Here is a 15,884-nt window from a genome sequence, read left to right as displayed (position 1 = left end):
CAGCTATCTATGGAGAAGCAGGAAACTGCTTGATGTTCCTTGATGGCTCCATCCCACCCTGACTCCACTTCCTTCCATTGCTGTGCCCTGCCAGGAAAAAATGTGTTACCCTTCAGGAAAGATAGAGACGTGTGAGTGTTTATATATTGAATGTAGGAATGAATATACAGACACAATCAGTATGTACTGTTTGAAAGTGTGAGCTCTGAAGGAGACTGATAGGCTTGAATTGGCTGTTGCTCCTGCAGTACGGGCACATTCTATTCATGTCCATTGGATTAATGTGCAGAAGTAGGCAGCCCTAGATTTTTATCATGACAGGAGACCACAGCCATCAGAAGTGTAAACCAGCCAGGGAAACCCTTGCATAGTTTAACTGTATTACGGGGACTATGGTGTGGGGATGGGAGAAAATGTAACAATTTGTGAATTTATTCTTTAACCGCTTCAATACCGGACACTTTTACCTCCTTCCTGCCCAAGCCAATTTTCAGCTTTCAGCGCTGCTGCACTTTGAATGCCAATTACGTGGTCAGGCAACACTTTACCCAAACTAAATTTTTTATCATTTTTTTCACCCAAATAGAGCTTTCTTTCAGTGGTATTTAACCACCACTGTTTTTTTTTAATTCTTTGCTAAATAAACTACAAAAACTACAATTTTGGGGAACAAAACACGCATTTTTCTTCCTTTCTATTATAACATTTTGCAAATAAATAATCTTTCTTCGTAAATTTAGGCCAAATTGTATTCTGCTACATTACTTTGGTGAAAATAACCCAAATCAGTATATATTATTTAGTCTGTAGGTAAGTTATAGAGTCCACAAACTATGGTATGTACAGTATATTTGAAAATCGATCAGTCCAATGTACCGATGGCCTTCTAATTTCTAGAGGCCTGAAAATGCCAGGACAGTACAAATATCCCCTTAAATTACCCATTTTTGGAAAGTAGACAGTCTAATGCCCCGTACACACGGTCGCACATTGATCGGACATTCCGACAACAAAATCCTAGGATTTTTTCCGACGGATGTTGGCTCAAACTTGTTTTGTGTACACACGGTCGCACAAAGTTGTCGGAATTTCCGGTCGCCAACAACGCGGTGACGTCAACCACGTCCGACGAGACTAGAAAAGGCCAGTTCAGAACCAAGCGCGGCACCCTTTGGGCTCCTTTTGCTAATCTCGTGTTAGTAAAAGTTTGGTGAGAGACGATTCGCGCTTTTTCAGACTCGTGGCTTTCAGATCGTTTTCTGCGGTTCAGTTTGTGCTTGTGGGTTTGTATCTGCTCTTCAGTGCATGCAGCGAGTACCACTGACTTGTCAGTGTGTTCTTGTTCATTCGTTACTGTTTTTCAGGTCGCTCTTCACAGGCCTTGCTGTTCTTCAGTGCGTTCTGTTACTTCGTTCTGAGCAGCTGACCGTTTTCTAGCCATGTTGCGTATACGTACTCCTCGTAGGGTTCGTGCTGTGCGGGGGCTTGGTATTGGGGTCCTGACCTTGACACAAGTCCAGTCCATGAACAGGGTGGGGAGGAGTTCATGGACCAAGAATTGGTTGCTTCAACTTGACCAGTTCTCTCATATGCCTTTGCTCCGTGAGATCCGTGAGAATAATCCTGATGATGTCAGGAACTTTCTCAGGATGACGGACCCCGTATTTCACCGTCTGCTGGCTTTGCTGACCCCCTATATCAGCAGGCAGGATACCTGCATGAGGCAAGCGATCACTGCGGAGCAGAGGCTCGTCGCTACCCTGCGGTACTTGGCGACAGGGAGAAGCCTGCAGGACTTGAAGTTCTCGACAGGCATCTCCCCCCAGGCTCTGGGTATCATTATCCCGGAGACCTGTTCTGCCATCATCCAGGTCCTGCAGAAGGAGTATATGAAGGTAAGATTTTTATCCTTTAATATCACATTTGATTGTATATAATGTTTGCTAATATATTGTATTTCTCTCCTCATTCCCTAATTACCATGATTGTAGTATGCTGTGAATATCCCCTTTGTCCTCATGCATGCTGGATTTTTATGTCATTATTTTTTTAGTCCTTCATACATATTTGCCTTCACTTACCTCCCCAGCATGCTCTCCTGCCCTATATTCACCTCATGTAGTCACTTAACAATGTATTTTATCAGCTCCATAGTAGTGCTTTACCCCAAACACCCCCTAAAATGTTTTGAAATGTGATTTGTGCTTTAAATTCAGGCAGAGTGCCAGAGGCTTTTTTTTGTGGTGTCCCCAAATCATTTTTAGTAACCCTCCCCCCAACTGCTAAGTCAGCTGATCCTAATTCTCTATCTATCCTCAATCATCTATCTGCTGACTTTGCCAAACCCATACACACTATACCCACCTCTTTTGTGGTCAGATGTATGGATGAATTCCCCAAAGCATGTAGTGCAAGGGCCTGCCTGAATACTTTCAAATTGTACTGTTTAAAGTTTTTGTATCCTATTATTATCTTGATAGGTAATAGCAGAATGTCCAAATGTGCTCAAATGTGTACAGTGTGTATTTATATCTTTGTATTAGGACACTTCTTACCTGTCCAGTGGGCTGCCAACAGTGTAACTAAGGAGGGGCTGTTCCAAGTAATACCCATTATTTAGGCATTCATCTCTCAATGAAGTGGGGAGGGTTACCTGTCCAAGATCCCCCCCCCTATAATGTTAGAAATGGCCCATGAGAGGGGGGGGGGAATATGATAGGTGTACCTTATACTTTGGTGTTGTAAAATTCCCCTTAATAAATGTTATCTGGATGTTGGCCAAGAATGTTTGTGTCTAATCTGCTTGCCATGTTTATGTGCAAAAATAGTAATTTTTCCTCAACAGTTTCCTTCCACGCCACAGGAATGGCAGACTGTGGCCTCCCACTTTGCCCAGCGGTGGGACTTTCCTAACTGCGGAGGGGCAATTGATGGGAAACACGTCCACATCGTCCCACCACCCAACTCGGGGTCGTACTATTATAATTACAAGGGGTTCAATAGTATTGTGATGTTGGCGGTGGTGTTGGCTAATTACGACTTCCTGTATGTGGACGTGGGGAAGAATGGCCGGATGTCCGATGGTGGAGTCATCGCCCAGACGGAGTTTTACAGGCATCTCCAGAATGGCAGCTTGGGCTTGCCACTTCCAGAAGACAATGTGGAAGGACTCCCATTCGTCTTCGTTACGGATGAAGCATTTGCGCTGGGGGACCATCTTATGCGGCCATTCCCGATGAAGACCCTCACCCCGGAACAGAGGGTTTTTAATTACCGGCTGCCAGAGCCCGAAGAGTGGTGGAGAACACATTTGGAATCATGGCCAGCCGGTTCCGCCTTTTTCTGACACCCATCCATATGGCGGAGTATAAACTTAATCATATAATCCTGGCGTGCTGTGTTCTACATAACTTTTTACGCCAACATTCTGCCAACTATGCTGGCTCAGTTGGGCCTGAGGCCGGAATTCTACATGAAACAACCCTGACGGCGCTTGAAAGTGGCCGTCCTGGCTTGCCCTCCCTGAGTGCCCGTGATGTCCGGTTAAGATACCTTGAGTTCTTTGCGGGTAGGGGGCCATCAATATGCCAGACAATTTGTGAAGCCTTTATCAAAAAAAAAAAAAAAAAAGCTAATCTTTGGTGACATTTACTGCTTGTGTTTGTTTTAGCTGACCCTGACAGCAATGTGGGGAGTCCTGAAAATGGGGTGATTGTGTAACCTTATACAAAGCACTGTTGGGTGTTATTTACTAAAGGCGTAGACACTTTGCACTATAAGTGCACTTGAAACTGCACTGAAACTGCACTTGTAGTGCAAAGAGGATTTGCCCTTAGGAAATAACCCCCATTTTCACAGAAAGCAGCAATTACATCACCACAAAAGTGTTGTAGCGTTGAGACAATAATCCACACATTCTTGATAACAATCTTTTTAATACCTGCACAATCACATGTGCATTTAGAAAAGATTTTTAAAACAAAACAACATGTTTGTTGTATAACAATTTTTGGGGTGGCATTATCAAAAACAGAAATGTCCATTTAAGGTAAAACAGGCATGTGTAAAACCAACAAGAAAGACAAAGATCTTGAACTTACAAAGTTCACATATGGTAAAACTTGAAGGCAATATCAGACATGAGTATTTAGGAACTGTGTTTGATATTGCGTTCAGATGGGGTGAAGTCACCCCTTGAAAAGCCAAATTTGGAAGATGCACACCAATTTACGAATGTCAACATATGCTAGCTGCCATCACGGGGAATCAAGGGACGTGTTTTGGGGGAGCAACCCCTTCCTCACAGCTACTTTATTATTGAGGAACGGGTTGCACCCCCAAAACGCGTCCATTGATCTCCAGTGATGGCAGATAGCACATGTTGGCACACTGTGTGCATCCTCCAAATTTGGCTTTTCTAAACATCGCTAAAACATTTTTAAGATTGTAGCACACAAAAAAACAAAGAGATTTTGAGGGGTTTTAAATTCGCCCCAAAACATCAATGATGTTATTATTTTTTTAATAACATCATTGATTTTTTTCTTGAGGTTTTCCAATTCTAAATTACACCCCATGATCTCCCCGATCAGGATCTGGGCACTTTCTGATGTGAAAGGATCTCGATCCACAACATCACGATCACCTAAAAAGAGAGAAACCAAACAAAAACAGGTATCAAAAATTTGCCGGCATCCATCTCTTACCTGAGTCTGTGGTCGCAGACACTCACCTGTTGTGGTGCCAATTTCCACCACATCTTCTTCCTCCTCCTGCTCGGCTTGGGTTGGGGGTATTTCCCCTTCTTCCAGAGGTGGGGGGTCTGTGGTCTCCTCGGATGAGAGGTGTCCTCCGAGTCTTTTCTCCCCCATGTAAAACAAAAATGGTATAATTAGCACACAGATATTTGATGGCAGAACTATAAAGATGAAACATTGCTTGGAAGTGGGGTACAATTGTGTATTTTGGCAGAGTTCCAAGATGTAGCATTTTTATTGTCCTTTGTCAAGCTTCAATACTTTACCTGTTTTGTACACGCTTCACAGATGGAGACCCCCCTATAGTATACACTGGAGTACCTGTGTGGGGCCCCCTAATAAAAAGGGTGTTCTGGTGTCCCACACTAGTGCTCCAGTGTCCAGATGTGAAAACAGCTGCTGAGTGTCCTCTCCTTACACAGAATCTAGTTTGCATTTCATTCTAGTCACAAACCCATCTACACAACCAAATATTTTTCATACAAGTAGGCCCTAAAAAATGTTGGCAAATGCATATGGCCTAAACAATGGTGTTTTATAGGCCGAAAGAAAAATGTTTGATACGAACGAATAATGGGCCCATGAACATTAAAGTTGCCATTTTAAACTGTACAACACTTAAGAAAAGCATATGGAGCAGCACGAACGTAATAAAGACAAAAAGAATAGGAACACAGCACAACTACTTACTTTTTTGCAGCACTCTCCGGATCTTTCTGTACTGCTCAGGCTCTCTTAATTTCAGGTCCAACCACCGCTTCCTGAGCTGATCTTTCGATCGTCGTACCCCGAAATTCCGGTGCAGACTCTTGACCACTTTCGCCATGATCTTGGCATTTCTGATTTTGGGGTTGGGGTAAGGTCCATACTTCCCGTCATAGCTGGCCTTCTTCAGGATGTCGACCATCTCCAACATCTCCCCAAAGGACATATTTGATGCCTTAAATCGTCTCCTTCTGGATCGGGACGTTTCCGGATCCGGGCTTTCCTCCTCCTCGTTGCTATAATTAGCACGCACCTGCTCTGACTCCGCTATGTGCTCTTCACCCACTGCACCGAACGAAAAGGGGCGGGGAATAGACTAGAAAGAACGTCAGGGGCGGGCGGAGTTACACGCATGCGCAGTGTGTATAAAGCGTAACACGCATGCGTAGTACGTACGATCTGTGAGCGGACGAAGGAGTATCGGATGGGCCCGATCGTGATAACGAAGGTAAGAGCCAAACTTGGGCCTATACTACTTCTACATTGAGGCCTATATTGTAACAAGATTAGGAGAGTTTTGCCTGACATTAGGGTTTGTCTTGTGTTGTGTCTTGCAGTGAAAATGGATATCTTGAACTATACCGACTTCATGGCAATCTTCACTGACATGTTCAGGGAGCTGCCTTGTCTGTGGGAGATCAACCACCCACATTATAAGAACCAAACAAAGAGGAAGGCAGCATTGGATCAATTGTTGGAAATTGTGAAGCAGGTGATCCCCACGGCAGACATGACCTATTTGAGGATCCTAATTGGCGGCCTGAGGAGTACATATCTAAGGGAGCGCAAGAAAGTCCAGGATTCGCAGAGATCCGGAGCAGCAGATGACATCTATGTCCCCAGGATGTGGTACTATGACAGGCTGCATTTTCTGGCAGGCCAGACTGAACCCAGGCCATCACTCTCCAGTCTTTCTTCCACGCTTCCTTCCCCCCCAGCTGAGGCTTCTGACGCCCAACCTGGGCCTTCCAGGCAGCAACATGTGGAGGAGCCCAGCTTGAGCCAGGTATAGCATTCCTCTAAATAGTTCAAGTTGTCCAATCAATGGTGTTAACTAGATGTTAGTTTGGAGTACTAATTTATGATTGTGATTGATGATGCAAAAACTAAAACCATGTCCCTTTTTCATACACAGGGAAGTTTCAGCCAGGAGGTGGCCGGGCCGGGCAGGCTGCCTGATATGCAGGTCTCTCCCCTACACCTGCAAAGAGAAAGTGGCAGGAAGAGGAGTACCCTAGAGGAGGCTGCCATAGGCCTCTTTTGGAAGGCTACAGAGGCCCTGGGAGCACCACACACTGTGGAGGAGGACTTTGCTGGCATAATTGCGTGTAAAATGCAGCGGATGGAGGAGGGCCAAGAACTCATGTGTGAGTCATTAATGTTGGAAGCTCTCAATAAGGGGTTGAGGGCCCAACTAACATCTGATAAACACATTTGTGACCTCACACATGGTCCTCCTCCTCCTCCTCCAGGTCCTTCTACTTCTTCTCCTCCTCCAGGTCCTACTCCTCCTGCCACATCTCCAACAGCAGAGCCACAGCCAGGAAGGAAGCGTGGAAAGAAGACCAGAAAGTGATGACCCTGGGTTCAGTCTGGTCTGGCAAAAGATGCAGCCTCTTGTGGTACCACAGCCTGGGGACACAGATGTCATCTGCTGCTTTCCGGATCTCTGGGACTTCTGGACCAGACTGCACTCCCTTACATATGGACTCCTCAGGCCACCAATTTTGATGTTCAAGAATTGATGTCTGCCCTGGGGGTCCAAGGCTTCGCTAATTTCTGCTGTTTATCCAGTGTTGCCTCCCTCTTTGTTTAGTTCTGAGCCCTTAATAAAGGATTTTTGGTTTCAATTATACTTGCCTATGTGTTTTTTCCTTCAAAAAGGACAGTTTGTTTGTGAGGATTCAGGTACATTTCAAAAATACTATGTGAAATTAACAAGGGACACCAACACCAAACAATCTCCTTGAGATTAAATAATACAAGATAATAATGGTGTTGTGGTAACTTGACACACAAAAAACACACAAAAATATTCTGGAGTAAAACTAAAAATAAAATAAAACAAAGATCAGCCTTGGAAAAAATACAAACCTAAAATCTAAAAAAAAACTGCCTTTAAAAAAAAAAAAAAAAATAAAAAAAATATTTTTGTCAGATGTGACAAATCAAAATATATTAAGGGAATCCCGATAAATAATAAAGAAATAAGTTTGTGAGAAGTCTGTGTGAATATGAGCAGCAAAACTACTTCATTCTTCTCACATTATAAAGAAGAAGAGAGTGCGCTGTATTAAACCATTTTTAACATTGCACCGTGACGAAAGTGTTGTATCCATTGCGAACACTAAGTTTACCCGACCGAGCTGTTCCGTCTCAGAACTTCTTCTGAGCATGCGTGGCACTTTGTGCGTCGGAACAGGCCACACACGGTCGGAATTGACGCGATTGGATTTTGTTGTCGGAAAATTTTATAGCCTGCTCTCAAACTTTGTGTGTCGGAAAATTCGATGGAAAATGTCTGATGGAACCCACACACGGTCAGAATTTCCGACAACACGCTCCGATCGGACATTGTCCATCGGAAAATCCGACCGTGTGTACGGGGCATAAGGCATTTAGTAAGAGGCATGGTGAGTTTTTTGAAGTTGTATTTTTTTTGTCACAATTTTTCGGAAAATTAAGAAATTAAAAAACTTCTTTTTCATATTGCCACCAGTGCAGTACATCGTCTTCATATGCCTAGTGTGGCGGTGGTCAGGGACACAGGTGACTTGGGACAGTATGTAAAAAAAAAAAAAAAAAGTTACATTTTCTTTCTTTTTACAATTTTTTTAAATTTTATTTTTTACATACAACAACCCGAGTAATTCAGTGTTACCAGGATTTTTTTTTACACATTATGATTGCTTATTACTGTGACCTTTACAGTTATAAGCAGCCATTTTTTCTGAATGAAAACTATTAATTCACTGTTTACTATTGTGATTAGCTGTGATTGGCCACAGCTAATCACATGGTACAGATGGGCTGTAAATTGGCCCTGTCTACCATGTGATCATTGTGACCAATCACAGAGCTCATCACAATAGTACAGAATGAATGGTTTGAAACAAAGCCATTCATTGTGCACAATTGTCATGTGATCTGCTGTGATTGGCCACGGTGATCACATGGTGCCGGCAGCAGGCCGTTATAGTGATCTGTCATTGTCTGTGTCCAGTGGACACAGCAGGTGACAGATCGTGCCTAAGCGTGGTCTGTGGGGTGTGTGCGAGGCACGATCCTGGTAGGATGTCATATGATGTCCTACCAGGATGATAGGGCTGCCACCCGTCTGTCATATCACAATAGGCCAGAGAGGAAGGGGTTAAAGTAGGCAATTTTTTTATTTTGAGTAGGGTAAGGGAGGGTTATAACCCCTGTGGGGTTTTTTTTTCCATCTGCACCCTATTTGGGAGATTTTCTTTCACTTCCTGTCTCTCAGCCAAATAGCAAGTGAGAAGAAAGCTGTGAAAATTAAGAGAATCCCTTGGGGCCCCCCACCCAGGTCACTAGTGTCCCTATTGGAAGATTTACCCTCTATTGCTTGTCTCGGGACAACCCAAAATTTGTGATTTACTTTTACTTTCACTTTCAATGATAATAGTAAACAGGACAAATAGAGAGGGTAAATGAGGACATAGACTGCAATTAGAACCTAATAGGTGTTCTAATTCATTTCCACTCTGTCCAGAACTAAAGAAAAGTTTTGCATTTAGTCACACTTTAAGTGCCAGTTCACACTGGAATTGTACAGGAAAGCATTCTGGGTTTCTGTGCATCTCAGTGCAATGCGTTATTCTATGCTGACGACACGCAAATCTATCTCTCCACCCCTCAACTCACTCCATCAGTCTCCTCATGCATCACTAACTTACTAACCAACATATCTGTATGGATGTCACACCACTTCCTCAAACTCAATTTGTCCAAAACCGAGCTTATAATATTTCCTCCCCCACGTGCCTCTTCCCCTGACTTCTCTGTCAAGAGCAATAGCACAACCATCCACCCGTCCCCACATGTCAGGGTGCTAGGTGTTATCCTGGACTCTGAACTCTCCTTTCGGCCCCACATCCAATCCCTTTCCAAAGCTTGCCGCCTCAACCCCTGCAACATTTCCAAACTACGTCCCTTCCTAACAAATGAAACCACAAAGCTCCTGATTCACTCCCTGGTTATCTCTTGCCTCGACTACTGCAACTCCCTCCTCATTGGCTTACCTTTAAATAGACTTCCCCCCTTCAGTACATTATGAATGCTGCTGCCAGACTCATCCACCTTACAAACCGCTTAGTGTCTGCTACCCCTCTCTGCCAATCCCTCCACTGGTTACCACTCGCCCAATGAATTAAATTAAAAATACTAACAATAAGTTACAAAGCCATCCACAACTCTGCCTCCAACTACATCACTAGCCTAGTCTCAACATACCAACTTAATCGTCCTCTTCGTTCCTCCCAAGACCTCCTGCTCTCTAGCTACCTCATCACTTCCTCCCATATTCACCTCCATGTCTTCTGCCGAGCCTCTCCCATCCTCTGGAATACCCTACCCCAATCTGTCAGACTATCTCCAAAACTATCTACTTTTAGGCGATACCTGAAAACTTTTCTCTTCGGAAAAGAATACCCTGCCTCCACCTAACAACTCTTCTTTATTTTCTTCCTCAGCTCATCCCCCACAGTTATTACCCTTTGTATCACTTGTCCCTCCCACCTAGATTGTAAGCGTTAACAAGCAGGGCCCTCTGATTCCTTCTGTATTGAATTGAATTGTAATTGTACTGCCTGCCCTACTGTTGTAAAGTACTACGCAAACTGTCGGCGCTATATAAATGCTGTATTATTATAATAATAATAATAATGTTAACTGGTTTTATGTGTCTTGTCATGATTACTTGTCAGAAATTTCTAAGCGGTTGTCAGGAATGTGACTGCCCATGCTACATAAGAATATGTAGCTAGGGCCACAGTTCTTAAAGTCTACTATGTAAATAGTATGTAGCACCCTGGAGTTTAGGCAGGGTTGCTCCTCACAAATTTACTTGCCAGGAATAATTATCCTGGTTGATTGTTAGAGATCTATTGATTTCTCCCTAAGTTTGGCCTTGTTGCACTTTTCTCTTCTACCACTAAGTGGCTGGGTACTTGGTGGTACTAGATAAGGGCAACGCAAGGTCAGGTTATGGGTATATGGGGTATCTCAGCCAATGGGCAGGGGTTTTCTTGAATCCCTTGGCCTGCTCTGAGAGCCTATATTTTCGGCTGGAGTCAGGTGATCTGTGTTCCGTGCCACCTGGACAGCTGTCTGGGTGGACGTGTGTTGTATTGCTGCTAGGCCGGAAATTGGGCCTATCCCAAGCACATCTGGCTACTAGCCTGTCTGAGGGCCTATCCAGAAGCAAGAGAGTAGCGCAGGGTTGGGACTGCGGCTTGCAGTTCAACAAAAAGTGACAGTTCTGCCGGCCGGAGAACCTGTCGTGGTCAGAGGTAGAGGGGAAGCTGTCGCCAGTAAGGGGACTATCTTCCTAATTACTAGGAACCACAGTGTGTAACTGAAGCAAGTTCCGGAGCAGTATTCTCACCAACCAGGGATGGTGAGGAATCAGGAAACTTCAGTGGGTATCAAGTCAGGGACCCAGCCAGCGGAGGTGACGCTTGCAGAGCAGCCTTGTGTGTCAAAGCCAGGGACCAAGCAGGCCAGTGGGGGTGAAGCTTGAGAGGTATCTAGAGTGCCAAGCTAGGGACCCAGCAGAAAAGTGGGGGTGATGCTTGAGGAAGATACCACCGTGAAGCTTGGAGCAGCTCAAGGGATTTAGTGGCAGTGAATTAGTGGGTCTAGTGAGAGACTGGGAGCTCAGTGTGCTGAAGAACTACAAGGAGTGATGGTAGTGAAAGTGAAGGAACTGTTATGTGGTGTTAGGAACTGTTAAAGACTGTTGCCATAGGAGACAGCATTCCTGCACGTGCAGATGTGGCATCTTGCTGGATGCCTTTCCCTGTATGGCTGTCCTCCTATTGAAGCCTCGGAGTCTGCCAATTAATCTTGCAACTACCTAAGGGTGTCCTGGCCCTGACCCTACAAAACAGATTACAGCGCACACATTCAAGAATGACATTTCCTGCAAGGCTAGTTAAAAACCCCTGAACATATTCAAAAAAATACGGGGTTTGGTCACACTATATGGTCATATAGTGCTAAGCCCACTTACTGCAACAAAGTTCCCCCGAATTAGTGGGTCCTACCCTAGTAATAGAATGAAAGATCCTGCGTCTCAACCATGGGAGCCAAACTCCTCTATGTGGGAGAACTGAAGGGATTCCTCCTATGCACTGGTGGCCACTAAATAAGAGGTAATGAGGAGGGGGAGGGGTTCTCCAGCCCAAAAAAACCTGGTCAGGGTCTATTACAATATACAAAAACATATTTGGGGGGCATACCCTAAAATGCGTTTAAATTCAAGATGGTGCTACTATAAGACCAACAAACAGTACAAAACAGATTACAGTGCACACATTCAAGAATGACATTTCCTGCAAAGCTAGTTAAAAACCCCTGAACATATTCAAAAAAAATACGGGGTTTGGTCCACTATATGGTCATATAGTGCTTGTGACAGACCTAGCCAGGACAGAGGCTTTTGGAGGGGACTGAATGCAAGCCTCTTGCCGACAGATTATGGGCCCTGGCATTTGGGGGAACGGTGCTCTTTGTGAGCTGTATGCCTGGGGACCCTTGAGGTGGTATTACTTTGGATTCAGGTCCTTGTCCCCCAGGACACACAGACTCTGGGGACCCTGTGTATGCCATATGGGAAATGGTGACTTGGAGGGTATGTCTTTGATTGCTTAAAATGGGACAGTCTACTTCTACTATAGTTTGTTGATGACTAGGCTGAGGAGGGGGGGAGATCACTGTTTGTATTGTTAATTGTAATTAGCTTCTGCTATTGTGAGAATACTACTGTGTGAAGCTCGGTGACCACACGTCTGTTCTAAAAGGTCATGTCTCTTAGTCACCTAGGCTGGATAAAGGATTATATAATTAGCTCATGTTAATTAGGTTAGGTTTTAGTCATCCTGCTGTATATATTTGTGTGAGATCTCAACTAAAAGGTTAGTCCTGATGTACTCCAAGACTGGTGTTGTCTAGTTCTTGGGGGTTCCTATAGCCAGATCCATTGGACTCGTGTTCCAGAACTTAGGAAGCGGTATACTGACGGAAGCACTCAAGCGGAGTGTGGGACGTTCCGTGACAGTGCTAAGCCCACTTACTGCTTCCTGCAGTCTGGGACATCCAAACTTCCACCTGAATCCAAGATCAAGATAGCAGACTTCAGTCACCCCAGCGGAGATATGGACCTGGCATCAGAGTTCCCGGGGCTGCTGCGGATTGTCCTTTCAGCATACACCAGGACTGTGGTCTGAGGATGAATACCTGGAGCTTATGCAGCAAATTCGGGTGGAGCTCTGGTTTGGAGCCCTCCAGCTCGCTGGTATAAAACAGGGCAAGTGCTTTCCAACCCAAGAGCAACGGGCCAGTGACCAACGGGCATTGCGGATGGCATTCCTGGGAGAGCGGCCCCAGGAGCAATGGGTGACTGAGTTGGACAGGCTGGTCCAGCAGGAAATAGAGCTGGACAATCATTATCAGGCTTTGCAATGGCACGCAGAGCAGGGCTATTTAGGGGAGACAACAGAATGCTCTCCAGAGGGATATGACTTTGGAGGCCCTGGTTTGCTGTGGGGGAGCCTTACAGATAGTTTTGTGTTTGGCAATGAAGGGGAACCTACCCTTGAGGACCTGCGAGAATACAGAGAGGCTATGCTCGGTCTTGCAGGGGTCTCAGAGCTCAAACCTGATCTGGACCATTTGCTAGGGAAGGAACAGCATCTGGAAAGGGCATACAGGAAACTGCTAGAACACGTTCAGCAGCATGCCAGAGAATCGGCAGTGGAAAATCTGGAGATTGCCATCCCCAAAGCTGAAGTGTTGACAACAGGGCAGAGCTCTGCTAACCTCTGCCCAGCACTGATAGCATCTTCTGGGTTCCATGGACAGGAGATGGTGAACCTCTATCCCCAGACATCAGTTGCAGAGACAGGGGATTTGATAGACTTTTCTGTTGAGGAAGAACAACCCGATGAGCCTCCAGCAGAAGAGCTGCTATCAGGGCCAAAGTTCACTGCGCTCTGCCCAGCACCAACAGTGGCTTCGGCCTTCTTGAGAGAAGAGCTAGTTGGGCTGTGACATGTGATTTTCTGCCAGCAGCATCTATGGAGTTACAACAAACTTCTCCAGCTGAAGATCTGGTATCTGAACAGAGTGTCCAAAACCTCACACATTTAGCAATTCCAGAGACTCAGGATTTAATAGACGTTTCTGTAGAGGAGGAACCACCTAGCAAACCCCCAGCAGAAGTGCTGGCAACCGGACAGAGGGTCCAAGACTTCTGCCCCACACCTGCAGCAATTGTGGAGGCCCAGGGTGAGGAGGTGGCAGTCTATCGCGAGCTGCAGATCAGGATCCAAGGAGAGAATGCAGTCATCACCTCACAACTGCAGCTTGATCTGGTGTCGGTGGATGGGCCTGTGGTCTCCACTGACAGAAAACCAGCAGAAGTGCTGGCAACCGGGCAGAGTGCTACTAACCTCTGCCCAGCACTGGCAACAACTGCAGAGTTCCAGGGAGCTAGGGCAGTCAGCCTCTCTCACCAACAGTTAGCCGGAGCAGATGATGTAGGAAAGCTCCTACGCCCGGCTGAACTGCTGGCAACGGAACAGAGCGCTGCTGGCCCCTGCCCTCCACTAACAAACAATGGATTTCCTGTAAAGGTGGATGGGACTTCAGTCTCCTCCTGTATACCCCAGGCATGCTGGGCAGTTGGCCCAGTTGCCCAGCAGCATGATGGACTGAGCCCGGCCACCCTGTCTTCTCTCCTGTGGCGAAAGAGACTCCAGGGGAAGGACCAGTCCGCACTCCCCCTCAGCAGCGGGTATGTTCTATGAGAGAGGCAGAGGATGGCTGGGTGAGTAATGTTTGAAACTATTTGTTTGGGGTACTGTGTGCGTACAGGCATTAGAGTTGCTGGAACTATGTACTAACTTCAGCGTCAACCCGTCTGGGGTCTCCTCCTGTGTTAGTCTTCTGCTGAAAGGGGAGAAATGTGACAGACCTAGCCAGGACAGAGGCTTTGGAGGGGACTGAATGCAAGCCTCTTGCCGACAGATTATGGGCCCTGGCATTTGGGGGAACTGTGCTCTTTGTGAGCTGTATGCCTGGGGACCCTTGAGGTGGTATTACTTTGGATTCAGGTCCTTGTCCCCCAGGACACACAGGCTCTGGGGACCCTGTGTACGCCATATGGGAAATGATGACTTGGAGGGTATGTCTTTGATTGCTTAAAATGGGACAGTCTACTCCTACTATAGTTTGTTGATGACAAGGCTGAGGAGGGGGGGGATCACTGTTTGTATTGTTAATTGTAATTAGCTTCTGCTATTGTGAGAATACTACTGTGTGAAGCTCGGTGACCACACGTCTGTTCTAAAAGGTCATGTCTCTTAGTCACCTAGGCTGGATAAAGGATTAGATAATTAGCTCATGTTAATTAGGTTAGGTTTTAGTCATCCTGCTGTATATATTTGTGTGAGATCTCAACTAAAAGGTTAGTCCTGATGTACCCCAAGACTGGTGTTGTCTAGTTCTTGGGGGGTTCCTATAGCCAGATCCATTGGACTTGTGTTCCAGAACTTAGGAAGCAGTATACTGATGGAAGCATTGAAGCAGAGTGTGGGACGTTCCGTGACAGTGCTAAGCCCACTTACTGTGACAAAGTACCCCAAATTAGTGGGTCCTACCCTAGTAATAGAATGAAAGATCCTGCGTCTCAACCATGGAAACCAAACTCCTCTATGTGGGAGAACTGAAGGGATTCCTCCTATGCACTGGTGGCCACTAAATAAGAGGTAATGAGGAGTGGGAGGGATGCTCCAGCCCAAAAACACCTGGTCAGGGTCTATTACAATATACAAAAACATATTTGGGGGCACACCCTAAAATGCGTTTAAATTCAAGATGGTCCTAACCCTCTCTCCCCCAAAAGCTTGTTAAGAGAAATAAACTCTCTTTTGCATTCAAGAAGTGTCTGGCGCCCAATAACTTTAATCACCTTGCATCCACCATGCTTCACAACCCACTATATACAGAAGGATTTCAGCTATCTCTGGCCCTGGAGGTTCTCATTAGACCGAAGGAGGCCTGGGATCTTGCTACAAGTACATGAGCCAGTGGAAACACTATATAGTTTTTATTCAA

This window comes from Aquarana catesbeiana, linkage group LG02 (assembly GCF_042186555.1).
Source record: "Aquarana catesbeiana isolate 2022-GZ linkage group LG02, ASM4218655v1, whole genome shotgun sequence".
In the NCBI taxonomy this organism is placed as follows: domain Eukaryota; kingdom Metazoa; phylum Chordata; class Amphibia; order Anura; family Ranidae; genus Aquarana; species Aquarana catesbeiana.
This window is presented reverse-complemented; position numbering follows the sequence as displayed.